Source organism: Hyperoodon ampullatus (assembly GCF_949752795.1).
Source record: "Hyperoodon ampullatus genome assembly, chromosome: 7".
Taxonomy (NCBI): domain Eukaryota; kingdom Metazoa; phylum Chordata; class Mammalia; order Artiodactyla; family Ziphiidae; genus Hyperoodon; species Hyperoodon ampullatus.
This window is the reverse complement of record NC_136920.1, coordinates 70305282-70320951: the sequence shown is the minus strand read 5'-3', so window position 1 is coordinate 70320951 and position 15670 is coordinate 70305282.

Here is a 15670-nt window from a genome sequence, read left to right as displayed (position 1 = left end):
GCCTTATGGGCTAACCGTGCTGCTTTACCTCTGCCAAGCCAAACAGGCTGGCAACCCAGGAGGGAGGCCAGTGAAGCTGTGCTCAGACTGCTCCCACCTTTCCAGAGTTCCTGGGGCCGGGCTATCCCCCAAACAGTGCTGGTCCCTAGGAAAACCAGTATCTGCCAGAAGACTCTCCTTCCGGCTTCTTTCCCTGCCTCTGCAGGAACCTGGCACTCACTCCGGCTCCCTCTAGTCAAAGCATTGCTCCCAGGAATGCATGCGAGAAGGGTCACATCTCAGAATAATGTACTACCTCCTCCCCTGTGGCGGGTGTTGTCTTGTGTATTTAACAGCATGGCACTTCACGTCTCAGCATGGCGGTCAAAGCCCCCCACAGTCCGCCCCTTCTTACCTCATTTCTCGCCATTCTCCACCTCCCACGTACCCCTCCATGCACTCTTCATACAGTCTCCTGCCTTTGGGTCTCTGCTTATGCTGCCGCCTCTGCCTAGATGCCCACGCCCTTATATTGTAATGGTTAAGTGTATGGACCCCAGGGCCAACCTAGAGCTTGAATCCCTACTTGCCAGCTATTTCCCTTTCGCAAATTTAACCCATTAGTACCTCAGACTCCTCAACTCTAAAATAGAGATTATGATACCTCCATCCTAGGGTTAGTGTGAGGATTAAATGAGCACATGTGTGTGCCTACGTATGCATATGTGTATGCATTGTGTTTGGCACATAGGAAGCATTACATAGCTATTTGTCGTCATTATTATCCTTTAAGACAAATGTCAGCAAACTACAGCCTGCAGACCAAACCCATCTACCTGTTTTCATAAAATAAAGTTTTATTGGAGCACAGCCACAGCCACACGCATTTGCTAACATATTGTTTATGACCTTTTTCCTGCTATAATGGCAGAGTTGTGCAATTGTGACAGAGACACTGTGGTCCCAAATCCTAAACTATTTACTATCTGCCAATTGTATTGACCCCTACTTTAAGATCCAGTTAAAGATGATGCTGATGCTAACATCCCCCACCCCATCCCAGGCTGCATTAGGCATCCTTTCTGTCCCCACCCCACACCTCCATCCTTTCCCTTTCACACACTTACACACTGCAGTGATCTGCTGGGGATCTGCTTCCACCATTGGACTGTGAGCCCTTCAAGGGAAGGAACCATATTTTCTTCATTTGCTTTTCTCCCAGAGGTCACAGTAAATAAGTTATGACTAATGGATGAACTAGGAATGCATCATACCTGGAACCACAAAGAGACTCAAGCACAAACTTCGTAGGCTGAACAATGCTGCCCAATTTGGAATGGGGCGCCTAGCTCACTGAGTGGAGGCACCTGAGACATTGACAGGAGAAGCCTCAGCTGTGTCTCATTCTTTTCTGTGCCTCCCAAGATAGAGCCATTTCAGATTGAAATAGCTTCACAAACATGAGCTGATGAGGCAGAAGGAAGAGCAACCTTGATATCCACAAACAAGTTTTTGTTATTATTAGTTCTCGGTGTCTCAATGGCTCATTTCCTCTTCTCCATCTTTCAGTAACCGAGTGTAGTGCTCAGAGGTGACTCACCTAGTGTAGTGCTCAGAAGTGGCTCAGCAAGTTACACACATGAGGTTAGAGGGGATGGATGGTGATGAGTCAGGAACAGGGCTAAGGAGCCAAGAAACACAACAGGAAATAACATTCCCAAGTAATAAGGAGGCTGAGAAAATGGAAAAATGGCCAAGTTTGAGGTTTTCTAGAACTTTCTTCCACCTAGCCTTCAGTCAAGAAAAGAAGGACATTTAAGTTGAAGATAAAATTGGTAGGAGAAAGGATGTTGTGACCTTGATGAACACCTTATTGTCACAATCATGCAAGCGGGAGCTACTAACTCACAGCCTTGAAAGAAATCATTGTCTTGATATCAGATATGGAAAGTACTCTATGAGTCACAGAGGGAAGGAGGGAATATAGTGATGGTCAGGCAAACAACACACAGATAGAAAAGGAACCTCAGTCCCTGCCTTCAGACAGTCCATCATCTAATGAGAGGTTAAAACCAGTAGGACTAATTGTCCCTGTAAACCTGAGCGAAAACCCAACTGACAATGTGCACAATGAACCCCAGAGACTAAATCAGTTCCTATTACTGTGAAATCTCAGTTTAACTAAAGATTCCCAGCCAGTGACGCACTGACTGTAAGCAATATTTAAAACAATAAAACCACCCCCTAACAGGAAAAGAATTCAAAGAAGCCCTTGGGGTCGCTGTAAAAATGTTTGGCCTACATAAACACTTGCTACATAATCGAGGACCCAAGAATGCTGGGCAAAAGATTAGGTGAGATGTAACTTTGACAGAGTTACCAGTAGAAGTTACCCTTCTGACCAAGGGCAGCAGAAATTCCAGAAAGGGAAGGTGCCACAAGCTTAGCATTTTCTGAAGTGTATTCCTTGGGTTGTTTCTAGATATTTTACCTAGAAGTTGTTAAGTGGGCATCTTTATAGTAGAACCTTGACTCTTAGAAAGGGATAAAATATATGGCATTTCTTAAATTTCTCACATGTATTTGATCAGGAAACATCTTTTATATAGAGTATCACCCAGCTCTCATGCTCGGCAGAGACAATTAGGAAAATGATAAAAGTGTTGGTAAAATTGTGAGCTCTTTGAGGAAAGAGTGATTTATTTCTTTTGGTCTTGCCAGCGCCCAGGACTGCACCTGGCACAAAGTGTTCAGAAAATGGTTAGTGGAGTGGAACCTCCTAAAGTGAGAAGCTGAGGTCCTGAGCTTAAGTCACAGATAAATCACAGCCTCAGGCCTCATGGACTTCCCACAGCACAGAGAAGGTAGAGAGAAGTTCCATGAGGATGCTTCTCCAGTCTCCAGAGTCCAACAGAGCTCAATTTAGAATAATTTTTGCCAGAAGAAACTTGGATAGCTTGTCCCATCAGCTCAGGATAAAGGTTACTCTTCCTTAAGAGATGATTGAGTCAGATACTTCTGAAACAGGGAGGGCCTATGAACCCTCTTTCAGAAACTGAAGTAGCCAACCAGCTCATGACTCCCCCAAAGTAGCCATCACACAGGGAACATGCCATCTGTCACTTTCATCTGAAATTAGCAGGATTTCCTGAATGATAACATTTTACAGAATGTTTAGCAGAAATACTCGGGCCAGATATAAATAGGTTTCTAATAATCTCATGAACAAAACTGTATTCTATAACATTCTTGCTGTAACCTTATATACACTATTAAAGTACCTAAAAATTATAGAAATTATTTGACCGGCTACATTAATTTCCTCTTGAAACACCTCAACATATCAACTCGAAATTAAGCATCAGAGTTCTGCAGTTGCATTTAAATATGTTAATACTCAGGTAAACAAACCCAAGGCTGAAATTGTCTACAAAGAATGGAAGGCAGCTTGTTGGAGGTTCACAAACACAATGTAGGATAATTATACGCTAAAACACTTAACCTTGGGAACACGCAGGAAATTTACAAAGATCAATTGCTCATAAAAAAAGAAAAAAATTTTAATCAGATGAGAGAGTTATCTAGTAAATGGTTAGAAAACTTGATGGGAATTCCTTTGGTAATACCATTTTGATTTGATTAGTTGTACTATTTTTATATCTTTAGTAAACAGAGTTTGATTATACTGCTGAGTTTCTTTTCTGAAGAAATATTACAAACCCATTAGTGGCTATGAAGAAAATGTAGAAGGAAGATTCAAAATACATTTTGAAATTACAACCCACCGTTCTCTCCTTCTCCTTGTTTTCTAGTGATGTCAGTTTGTGAGGGCCACAGTAACATAGTATAGTAGCCCCCCCTTATCCTCAGGGCATCTGATCCAAGACCCCCAGTGAATGCCTAAAACCACAGATAGTACCAAATCCTAAATATACAGTTGGCCCTCCGCATCCATGGGTTGTGCATCCATTGATCCAACCTATCATGGATTGAAAATATTAAAGAAAAAAATTCCAGGAAGTTTCAAAAAGCAAAACTTGAATTTGCCATGTGCTGGCAACTATTTACATAGTATTTACATTGTATTAGGTATTGTAAGTAATCTAGAGATGATTTAACGTATAAGGGAAGATGTGTATAGGTTATATGCAAATACTATGACATTTCACATAAGGGACTTGAGCATCTGTGGATTTTGGTATCCACAGGGGACCAGTGCCCTGTGGATACTGAGGGACGGCCGTACTATGTTTTTTCCTATACCTACATATCTATAAAGTTTAGTTTATAAATTAGGACAATAAGAGATTAATAACAATAACTAATAAGAAATAGAATAATTATAATAATACACTATAATAAAAGTTACATGAATGTGGTCTCTCTCTCGCTCTCAAAACATCTTATTGTACAAAATTAATGCCTTTTCCATCTTAACTTAAGCACCTATCATTCAACGTGGCCATAACTTTTGCAGTTTGAGGAAGGAGAGTAAAACTAGCACAGATTTCTTTTTCTTTCTTCACAATTTCATGGATAGGTGATTCGTTCTTACCATAGATCTTAGTAATTTCGGCATATGATTTTTATTTTCTTTCCTTATTAAGTTAAGAACTTTCACCTTTTCACTTATAGAAAGCACTTTACGGCTTCTCTTTGGCAGATCTGAATTGCCAGCATCACTATTCTTGCACTTTGGAACCTTTATTAAATAAAATAAGGAGGACTTGAACACAAGCACTGCGATACAAGGACAGTTGGATCTGATAACCTAGATGGCTACTAAGTGACCAATGGGCAGGCTATGCTGGACAAAGGGACAGTTCACATCTGAAAGGCATGAAACAGGATGGCATAGGGTGGTGAAAGATTTCATCATGCTACTCAGAATTGTGAGCAATATAAAACGAATGAATTGTTTATTTCTGGAAGTTTCCATTTAATATTTTCTGACCACAGTTGACTACAGGTAACTGAAACCTGGCAAGCGAAACCATGGATAAGGGGAGACTAGTGTACCACGGACTGGGTGACTTAAATAGAAATTTATTTTCTCACAATTTGGAGGCCAGAAATCAGAAATCAAAGTGTTGGCAGGGTTGGTTCCTTCTGAGACCTCTCTGCTTGGCTTGTGGATGATTGTCTTCACATGGTCTTGTCTTCACATGGTCTTCCCTCTGTCTTGTCTTCACATGGTCTTCCCTCTGTCTTGTCTTCACATGGTCTTCCCTCTGTGTCTACCCTTGTCCAAGTTTCCTCTTTTTATATAGACACCAGTTATATTTGGTTAGGACCCACCCTAGCGACCTCATTTTAACTTCATTACTTCTTTAAAGACTTCATTCTAAATAGTCACATTCTAAAGTATTAGGGATTAGGACTTCAGCATATGAATTTGGGGGGGAACACGGTTAAGCCCATAAGACTTCTCTTCCTCCATTTCTTAAAGGAGAGAATATCACTGCCTTAAATTTTTCCACTTGATATTTACATTATGCTCTCTAACTTTGTCATTTAGTACAATTATTTCTATCGATTTTTATCTCCTAAATTTCTCTCTCATTTCTCTTCCTCAAGTCTTCATCATCCCTCACTTAGTTCCTGCAGCAGTTTGTTCCCTGACTTCTCCCAGCATCCAGCAGCCAGAGTGATCTTTCTACATAAAAAATCTTATAGCTGCTTCTCTGTTTAAAACCTTTCCTGAATATTTAAACATCCAAAATTCTAAGGAGCTATAAATTACACTCCCGTGGATTTATCCAAAGGAAAGAATCAGAAAATTATACGGGTATTTACTTGCAAAGAGTTTTGTTACAGAATTGTTTACAATAGAGAAAATTGAAAGTCATCCAAGTCCCTAAGAATAGAAGACTGATTAAATACAAATTATATATGCATCCATGCAATAAAATGCCATGCAGCCATAAAAAGGATGAGACCAGGGGACATGTTTGTTGACAATTTTAAAATGTCTGTCCTCTATTAAATAAATTTTAAAAAGCTAAACTGTATATATGGTATGTTCTTATTTAAGATACAGATGGATAAAAGATGGATAGACTGAGAGATAGATCAATAGATAAATAGAATTCTGGAGAGACAAAGATCAAATTTTGGCCAGTAGTTATCTTTGGTAGTATTACAAGTGATTTTATGTTTATCTGCATTATCCAATTCTTCAAAAACAAATATATATTGCTCATATAATAAAGAAATTAAAGTTTAAAAAGAAAAACTCAGCTAATCCCCCTTTCCCCACAGATATAAGTTCAAGCTTCTTAGCATGACATCCAAAGATCTTCACCCTGGATCTAGACTACCTTTCCAGGTATACGTCCTGTTATCCCTCCTTGCCATCCCCCACCCCTACCCTCCACCACTCCCTGTTCCCTTATCCTGCTATCTCCTCTCTTGGTGTCTCTTATCTCTGTGTTCTTTCATATGTTTTCCTTGATACTAGTGAATTACCTTTCTCCACAACTTTTTACTGACAAACTCCTATTCATCCTTTAAAACCCATATCAAACATCACCTCCCCTGTAAAGTTTTCATTATCTTTCAAGATATAGTTGCTCCCTCTTCTGGATTCTTCTTTGTTTATGCTTCAAGCTCAGCATGTAGCTTCTTTTATCTTGATTAATGTTCCTTTCACTACTCTGTGGGCTAAATTAGACTCTTAAGGAGTTAAAGAGCCCATGAGAAATTGGCTCCTACTTCTGATGGGGTGTCTTTGCTGTAGGGCAAAGTGGGAGGATTAAACGGAATCTAGAATTTGGACCCAGTCCCCCTTCCTTTGGGCAAGCTTTTCCTGACCACCCCCACCCCTGCCTCAGGCTAGACCAGATCCCTCCCAGTTATCTTCTTGGCTGTTTCCTCCACTGATTACTGCCACCCTCCCTCTGGAGACTGTTTGCTCCATCGGGGCAGGATCCATGCAGGTCCAATGAGCATCTCCAGTGCTCATCACTATAGGTACTCAGGTCTTTCTTGAATAAGTAAACAAGTGAGTACAGTGCCAGCCCCGTGCCTAGCCCACAGCAGCCTCTAGGCAATATGTCCTCTTCCCCATGCCTTTCTCTGGTACTATGAAGTTTGAATAGTCCACACCCTGTTCTGTGCCCAAGAAATCCCTACCCTCTACAGGAGATCCTAGAAAAAATCACATCACTGCTCTCTTTCAGAATGATGTGGAAATATTTCCACCAGAGACATTCTTCTGAGGCTGGAGGAAGCTCTGCCTCGTGCTGCATAATGAACTGTGACATTTCTCTCAGATTTCTTTAGGGCTCTTCCAGGAAGGACCCCTTTCAGGACCATTAAGAAGAGTGTGGACAAAGATATATGCATTAAAAAAAAAAACAGAAGGAAATAAAGTGTTAACCCTGGCTTTCTCAGGGTGGTGGGTCAATGTGAGAGATCCTTCTCCATACTTTTCTATAATTTCTAAATTTCCTGTATTAAACATGCTTTGTGTTTATAATAATAAAACAGCACCTGTTTTAAGAGAAAGGCTGTCCTGGTATGCCTGCAATGACACATGAGTAAATCTCAGATTGCATTTCATCATTGGTATACACACCCTTATCGGACAGCAGAGTGGAGCACAAAATGACCTCAGATCAATCTTCTTCACAGATCATGGGATACCTGCCTGTCTGGGGACAAATCAGAATCAGAAAGCTTGGACCAAACAAGCAGGAGATGGTTCTCCTGCCCAGGAAAGCTCCATGGGCCTCAGGATGAAAGTCACTGAGTCTCGGGGAAAGAAGAGAGGTCTCAGAGTCTCTGCAAATATTAGAGAACTAAACTCCCTCACTTGATTCAATTAGTCTCATATTATCTTATTTCCATCAGTCTGGTTGCCCTTCATCTGCAGCAGCTCCCAATATAACAACCTCTCTTAAAATATGCTTTCAGATCTGTTGTGACCATGGCAGACTGTTTTAGGGCCACCATGTCCCTTGTTGGGAACACCATACACTCATTAATCATAAGACCCAGCTACAATGGAGACGTTAAGAGAGCAGAGAGCCTGGAACCAAACTGCCCAGTTCAAATCTCAGCTCTGACACTAAAACTGTATGATATTACCCAAACTCTTTGACATCTCTGTGCCTCAGATAAAAGGATGATAATGATAGTACCTACCTCAGGGGGTAGCTGGGAGGATTAACGGGGCTCATCCACATAAAGCATTGAGAGCACTTTCTGGCACAAGGAATTTGAGACAAGTATAAGCTGTTATCATTACTGTGACCAAAACTGCACTGGTTTTCATTTAGGTTTTTCTGTTTGGCTGTCGTGAGGAGAGAGGAGTTTAGCTGCTAAAAGTCCCCATCGACTGATATGAAGATTAAAGTCAAACCCCCTTAGATCTTGGGCTTTCCCCATGTCGGAATTGTGCAATTGATTTTTAAACCTAGAGGCAGCAAAATGGATTTACATATTTTCCAAAGAAATTCCAGAGAGAAAGTGAGAGGCCAAGTAGAGAGGGGCAGAGAAAGAACAGTGACAGAGACAGACAGAGACAGAGAAACAGTACAGACTGAAACTGCTAGCCTGGCAGCAGGAATGAGGGCCTCGAAAAGCTGTTCATTTCCCAGCAGGGGTGGGTTTTTGTTTTTTTTTTCCCCCTGGGTCTTTCCTTTTTTCATTTGTGTTCACACTTCCCCCTCTTGTGGCTCTTCAGAAAATCACACGTGCTTCTTGCTTTCCAGCGGATTTCCAAACTGGTGAACACTCAAGGCTGGCGGTCCTGGCGGAGGTCCTGGCGGAGGCAGCTGAGTCAAGCCTGGGGTGGGGAGGTCAGTGCACACATACCACCTGCTCCTTTTCCAAGTGTCCTGAAAGCAGAAAGAGTCTGCTTCTCTCTCTCATCACTAAAGAAAGAAGAGTTCTAGGAATGAGTGCCACTTCCTCATGCGGATGCTCCCAAAGGGTTTTTTTGGGGGTGTCGAGGGAGGGCATGGACTCATTTGGGGACAGGCCAGTAGGAGAGAAAATGATCCAAGTTCAAGGAGATCTGTGCCCCTCATGGCTCATATGCACCCCTTCCAAGCCATCTCTGTGTCTCTGCTCACACTGTAACCTACACCAAGTGCCCATCCTTCAAGAACTAGGGTAAATGTCACCCCTTTCATGATCTTTTTTACCCCCTCCCCAGACCCTTATTCCAAGTGGAAGTGTTTTGTTCCTCCCCACAGCACCTTATCTAGGACACTAACGTGGCACTAATGTGGCACTGGTCAGGTCTGCTTTCTGTTGCCATTATATGTGCCTTTGTCTTATCATCCCATGAGACAGTGAAGAGTACAGGGAAGGGGCTGGGTTTCATTCATCTCCAAAGACTCAGGCTCCAGCATAAGGCTTGCTATATAAGAAGTGCTTCGAATACACTGGATGAATGCTCTTTGGTTGTGCGCTGGGATGTGTGACTTCATGCAGTGAATGTCTCCATTCCATGACACAAGGGCCAAGTCAGGCTGGATCTGAGGGTCCAGGAGTCCCCAAGTGTATCCGTTCCTTCCTATGAGGACTTCCCAGACAAAGGCAATTATAGTTACCTATGTCTCCATTTCAAATTTAGAGCCTACCTGCATGTGAAAAGTATTTAAATGATCTCTGCAACTTATTTTCAGATGATTCAGAAGAAAATGAAGTTAGTGAAGGAGGCAGAAGAGGAGAGGAGGAAAAGGAGGAGGAGATGTAGACAGTGATGAAGAAGAAGGGGTTGGGGAAGAAGGAGAAGGGGGGAAAGAAAGAACAAATGTCACATTTGGCGAACCTAGCTGCAGGGTATATGGGTGGCCATTGTACTTTTCTTTCCATCTTTCTGTAGTTTTGAAATTGTTCAGAACAAAAAGTTGGGGGGAAATGCAAAAAAAATGGCTTGCAGTTTAAAATTAAAGTAAATGGCAGAGTAAGAAATAAAATCAGGACACAATTAAAATTACTGTCTCTCAATCTAGGGACTATGCACGGGCTTTAGGGGTTACAAACCTCAGGAAATTTCAAGCACAAATGTTATGTTAGTGCATTTTTCTAAGGAGGAAGTTTATATTTTTCATCAGATCCTCAAGGGGTTTGTAACATCCCATTCACCTCAAACATGTTACAACAGTAACCTAAAGGGAACGGAGAGAATGGCTGTTACCAGACACAGGAGAATCAGTAGCCATAAAATGACAGACTAAAGTAATCAAATTTCAGAGACAAGAAATACCTCGGAGATCAAGTAGCCCAGACCTCTACATCCAGATGGGGAAACTTAAGTCCAAAGGAAGGTCAGTGAGTTTGACGCCAACAAAGTTAACATGTTTCACTGGCTCATAAATGACAACTGGGTCCACAATGGTCTCCTTATGTCAGGGGGAATATTTCCCCCCAGAAAAGCCATCCTGAAAAACATTACCAGACAATGGCCATTTGTCAGCCCCCCTAGACAAGGACATGCATCTTTGTTCTGAACCAGATGACCACATTCTTACAGGGCTGATTGCAAAGGAAACTTTGTCGAGGGGGTTACGGGTGTCTCAGCGGGACTGGGGACACTCTGAGCTGTAGGGTAGAAGGAGCGGGCCACTAACTAAGATTGATGGACGGTGAGAGCCCTGGCAGGACGAACAATGCAGGGACGGCCAAGTGGGGGAGCAAAATTAGTTTGCAAGATTAGAACGTATTAAGACCAGTCAGACAACTGTCATGTCACAGCTCCTCACAGTAATGCTGATTGGCAGGCAAGCATTTCTGATTCTGATGGCCACGGCTGCGAGGCGTCTGCAATCTGTCTCGCATGACATCCGCCGGCTGGCAAATACCCCCTGCAGGAGAAGTCAGCTTTTCTTAGAAAACTGTGTCCCTGGGGTCTCCTTGGGCAGGCCTCCCGGGCCAAATGTGCATGGCAAAGTAGGAGAAGGTAGGGAGGATGTGGCGGCGGTCAAGAATTTCAGCTGAAGTGGAAAGGTAGACTTCCTGAGCTCAATGCAACAAGTACTTCTGGGTCACTCACAGACCGGGAGCCAGGTGCGTACAGCAGGGAGATGCAAAAGGCACCATGATCCCTGCCTTAAGGAATAGTCAGCTTCACTGGGGAACCCAGATGTACACACGTGGCCAAGTTCAACAGGATGCAAAGCAGGCCAGAGGCAGCAAAGGCCATCCCGGGCCAAGCCCCATCCAGCTGATTCTAATGAATGACCACTTATCTCTGCCCCACTCACTCTTCTCTAGACTAGTAGGTCGGCAGTTCAGCCTATCAGTTTTCATTATCATTCAAACTGGAAAAATTTGGAAATCATTATGACTGATTTATACCCAAGTCTTGGGTAGCACTTTTTCTTTACTTGTTTGCATTGTATGAAATGTTGAATGTGGACCTTCTAAACTGACTTTATTAAATATTGAGTAAACACAAGAGAACATTTGTAAAAGCATGTGTATTCATCTATGTAGGCCAGGTTATACTGCAGTGACAAACAAGCCCGAAATGCCAGTGGCTTAACATAACAAACATGGATTTCTTACTCTGCAAAAATCCACTGCTGATCCAGATACTTCCTTGTGATAACTCTTCGAAATAATGAAATTCAGCGATTTGGGCTGCTTTGATATTGTGGCCCCTTCATCTCAACATGAAGCCATGGACGGGAAAGAGTCAGCTGGAAATCACACACCAACTTTTCCATTCTTTGGCCCAGAAATCTCATGCATACACACACACACACACACACACACACACACACACACACCAGTTCTGCCTACAGCTCATTGGCTTGGAAGAGTCACATGGCTTTGCCTAAGTTCAAGGGGGTAGATACCTAGGAAGGAACAGATGAAATATCTCTGCTACAACTTGAAGGCATGGAGCACACACTTTTTTACTCATCAACAAATTTAAAAAAAAGAACATTATTAATGTATGTGCCTGTGTCCCCTTCTCAGATGCCAGCCCCTTTCCATCCCCCTCAGAAGTAACTGTCATCTTGAATTTTGTATTTCGTATTTCCTTGTTTTTCTTTAGATTTTACCACATATTATTGTATCTTTAAACGACATAGTATTCAGTTATGCATTTTTGAACTTCATATAAATGGATGCATGAACTTTGTGACATTCCTTTTTTGCTCAACAAGATTTATTCATTTTTCTGCACAGCTGGAGTTCAATCATTTTTCACTGTTTTATAGATTTCCACTGAAAGGAACAAATTACCCATAATACTGCTGAATGGACATTTGGATTTTCTCCAGTCTGGGATATTGCAGATGATGCTACTGTACACATCCTTGTGAATGTCTCCAGATAGACATGGGCAAAAATTTCTCTAAACAAATGTACCTAAGATGGAATGTCTGAGAGATAAGTAGGAATGATGAGCATAGAAGTTGGTAATTATATAAACCTAAAAAAACTTAATTATATAAAACAATATAATTATGTCTTATGGGTTAGGAAAAAAACAAGGATAAATAGGCCAAAACCATAACAATTGTCTGGCAAGGATTGATTGAAGGTAAAATATTCTAAGGTCCTTGTAATTCTTGGGATGGTAGTAAATATATTGTTTAATTTTTTTACTTTGACAAGTTAACCATGCATGATGCTTTTCCAGGATAACCAGTAAGAGAAATTAAATGAACATGAAAAATATGAGGGAAAAAATACTCAAATCAAAAAAGGCAAGAAGAAAGAAAAGGTAAGACACATAGAAAACACAAAATAAGGTTGTAAAAACAAATAGTTATAATAAATACAGATAGATTTGATCTATTTAAGGACAAATATTGAGGAGTCAGCTCTACCCACCACCAGTCCCTCCCATCAGGAAACTTACACAAGGCTCTTAGATAGCATCATCCACCAGAGGGCAGACAGCAGAAGCAAGAAGAAATACAATCCTGCAGCCTGTGGAACAAAAACCACATTCACAGAAAGATAGACAAGATGAAAAGGCAGAGGGCTATGTACCAGATGAAGGAACAAGATAAAACCCCAGAAAAACAACTAAATGAAGTGGAGATAGGCAACTTTCCAGAAAAAGAATTCAGAATAATGATAGTGAAGATGATCCAGGACCTCAGAAAAAGAATGGAGGCAAAGATTGAGAAGATGCAAGAAATGTTTAACAAAGACCTAGAAGAATTAACGAACAAACAAACAGAGATGAACAATACAATAACTGAAATGAAAACTACACTAGAAGGAATCAATAGTAGAATAACTGAGGCAGAAGAATGGATAAGTGACCTGGAAGACAGAATGGTGGAATTCACTGCTGTGGAACGGAATAAAAAAAGAATGAAGAGAAATGAAGACAGCCTAAGAGACCTCTGGGACAACATTAAATGCAACAACATTCACATTATAGGGGTCCCAGAAGGAGAACAGAGAGAGAAACAACCAGAGAAAATATTTGAAGAGATTTTAGTAGAAAACTTCCCTAACATGGGAAAGGAAATAGCCACTCAAGTCCAGGAAGCACAGCAAGTCCCATACAGGATAAACCCAAGGAGAAACACACCGAGACACATAGTAATCAAATTGGCAAAAATTAAAGACAAAGAAAAATTATTGAAAGCAGCAAGGGAAAAATGACAAATAACATACAAGTGAACTCCCATAAGGTTAACAGCTGATTTCTCAGCAGAAACTCTACAAGCCAGAAGGGAGTGGCATGATATACTTAAAGTGATGAAAGGGAAGGACCTACAACCAAGATTACTCTACCCGGCAAGGATCTCATTCAGATTAGCTGGAGAAATCAAAAGCTTTACAGACAAGCAAAAGCTAAGAGAATTCAGCACCACCAAACCAGCTCTAAAACAAATGCTAAAGGAACTTCTCTAAGTGGGAAACACAAGAGAAGAAAAGGACCTACAAAAACAAACCCAAAACAATTAAGAAAATGGTCATAGGAACATACATATCGATAATTACCTTAAAAGTGAATGGATTAAATGCTCTAACCAAAAGACACAGGCTTGCTGAATGGATACAAAAACAAGACCCATATATATGCTGTATACAAGAGACCCACTTCAGACCTAGGGATGCATACAGACTGAAAATGAGGGGATGGAAAAAGATATTCCATGCAAATGGAAATCAATACAAAGCCTGAGTAGCAATACTCATATCAGATAAAATAGACTTTAAAATAAAGAAAGTTACAAGAGAAAAGGAAGGACACTACATAATGATCAATCCAAGAAGAAGATATAACAATTATAAATATATAGGCACCCAACATAGGAGCACCTCAATACATAAGGCAACTGCTAACAGCTATAAAAGAGGAAATCGACAGTAACACAATAATAGTGGGGGACTTTAACACCTCACTTACACCAATGGACAGATCATCCAAAATGAAAATAAATAAGGAAACAGAAGCTTTAAATGACAAAATCGACCAGATAGATTTAATTGATATTTATAGGACATTCCATCCAAAAACAGCAGATTACACTTTCTTCTCAAGTGTGCACAGAACTTTCTCCAGGATAAATCACATCTTGGGTCACAAATCAAGCCTCAGTAAATTTAAGAAAATTGAAATCATATCAAGCATCTTTTCTGACCACAACACTATGAGATTAGAAATGAATTACAGGAAAAAAATGTAAAAAACACAAACACATGGAGGCTAAACAGTATGTTACTAAATAACCAAGAGATCACTGAAGAAATCAAAGAGGAAATCAAAAAATACCTAGAGACAAATGACAATGAAAACACAACGATCCAATACCTATGGGGTGCAGCAAAAGCAGTTCTAAGAGGGAAGTTTATAGCTATACAAGCCTACCTCAAGAAACAAGAAAAATCTCAAATAAACAATCTAACCATACACTTAAAGGAACTAGAGAAAGAAGAACAAACAAAACCCAAAGTTAGCAGAAGGAAAGAAATCATAAAAATCAAAGCAGAAATAAATGAAATAGAAACAAAGAAAACAATAGCAAAGATCAATAAAGCTAAAAGCTGGTTCTTTGAGAAGATAAACAAACTTGATAAACCATTAGCCAGACTCATCAAGAAAAAGAGGGAGAGGACACAAATCAATAAAATTGGAAATGAAAAAGGAGAAGTTACAACAGACACCACAGAAATACAAAGCATCCTAAGAGACTACTACAAGCAACTCTATGCCAAAAAAATGGACAACCTAGAAGAAATGGACAAATTCTTAGAAAGGTATAACCTTCTAAGACTGAACCAGGAAGAAATAGAAAATATGAACAGACCAATCACAAGTAATGAAATTGAAACTGTGATTAAAAATCTTCCAACAAACAAAAGTTCAGGACCAGGTGGCTTCACAGGTGAATTCCATCAAACATTTAGAGAAGAGCTAACACCCATCCTTCTCAAACTCTTCCAAAAAATTGCAGAGGAAGGAACACTCCCAAACTCATTCTATGAGGCCACCATCACCCTGATACCAAAACCAGACAAAGATACTACAAAAAAAGAAAATTACAGACCAGTATCACTGATGAATATAGATACAAAAATCCTCAACAAAATACTAGCAAACAGAATCCAACAACACATTAAAAAGATCATACCCCATGATGAAGTGGGATTTATCCCAGGGATGCAAGGATTCTTCAGTATATGCAAATCAATCAATGTGATACAACATATTAACAAATTGAAGAATAAAAACCATATGATCATCACAATAGAT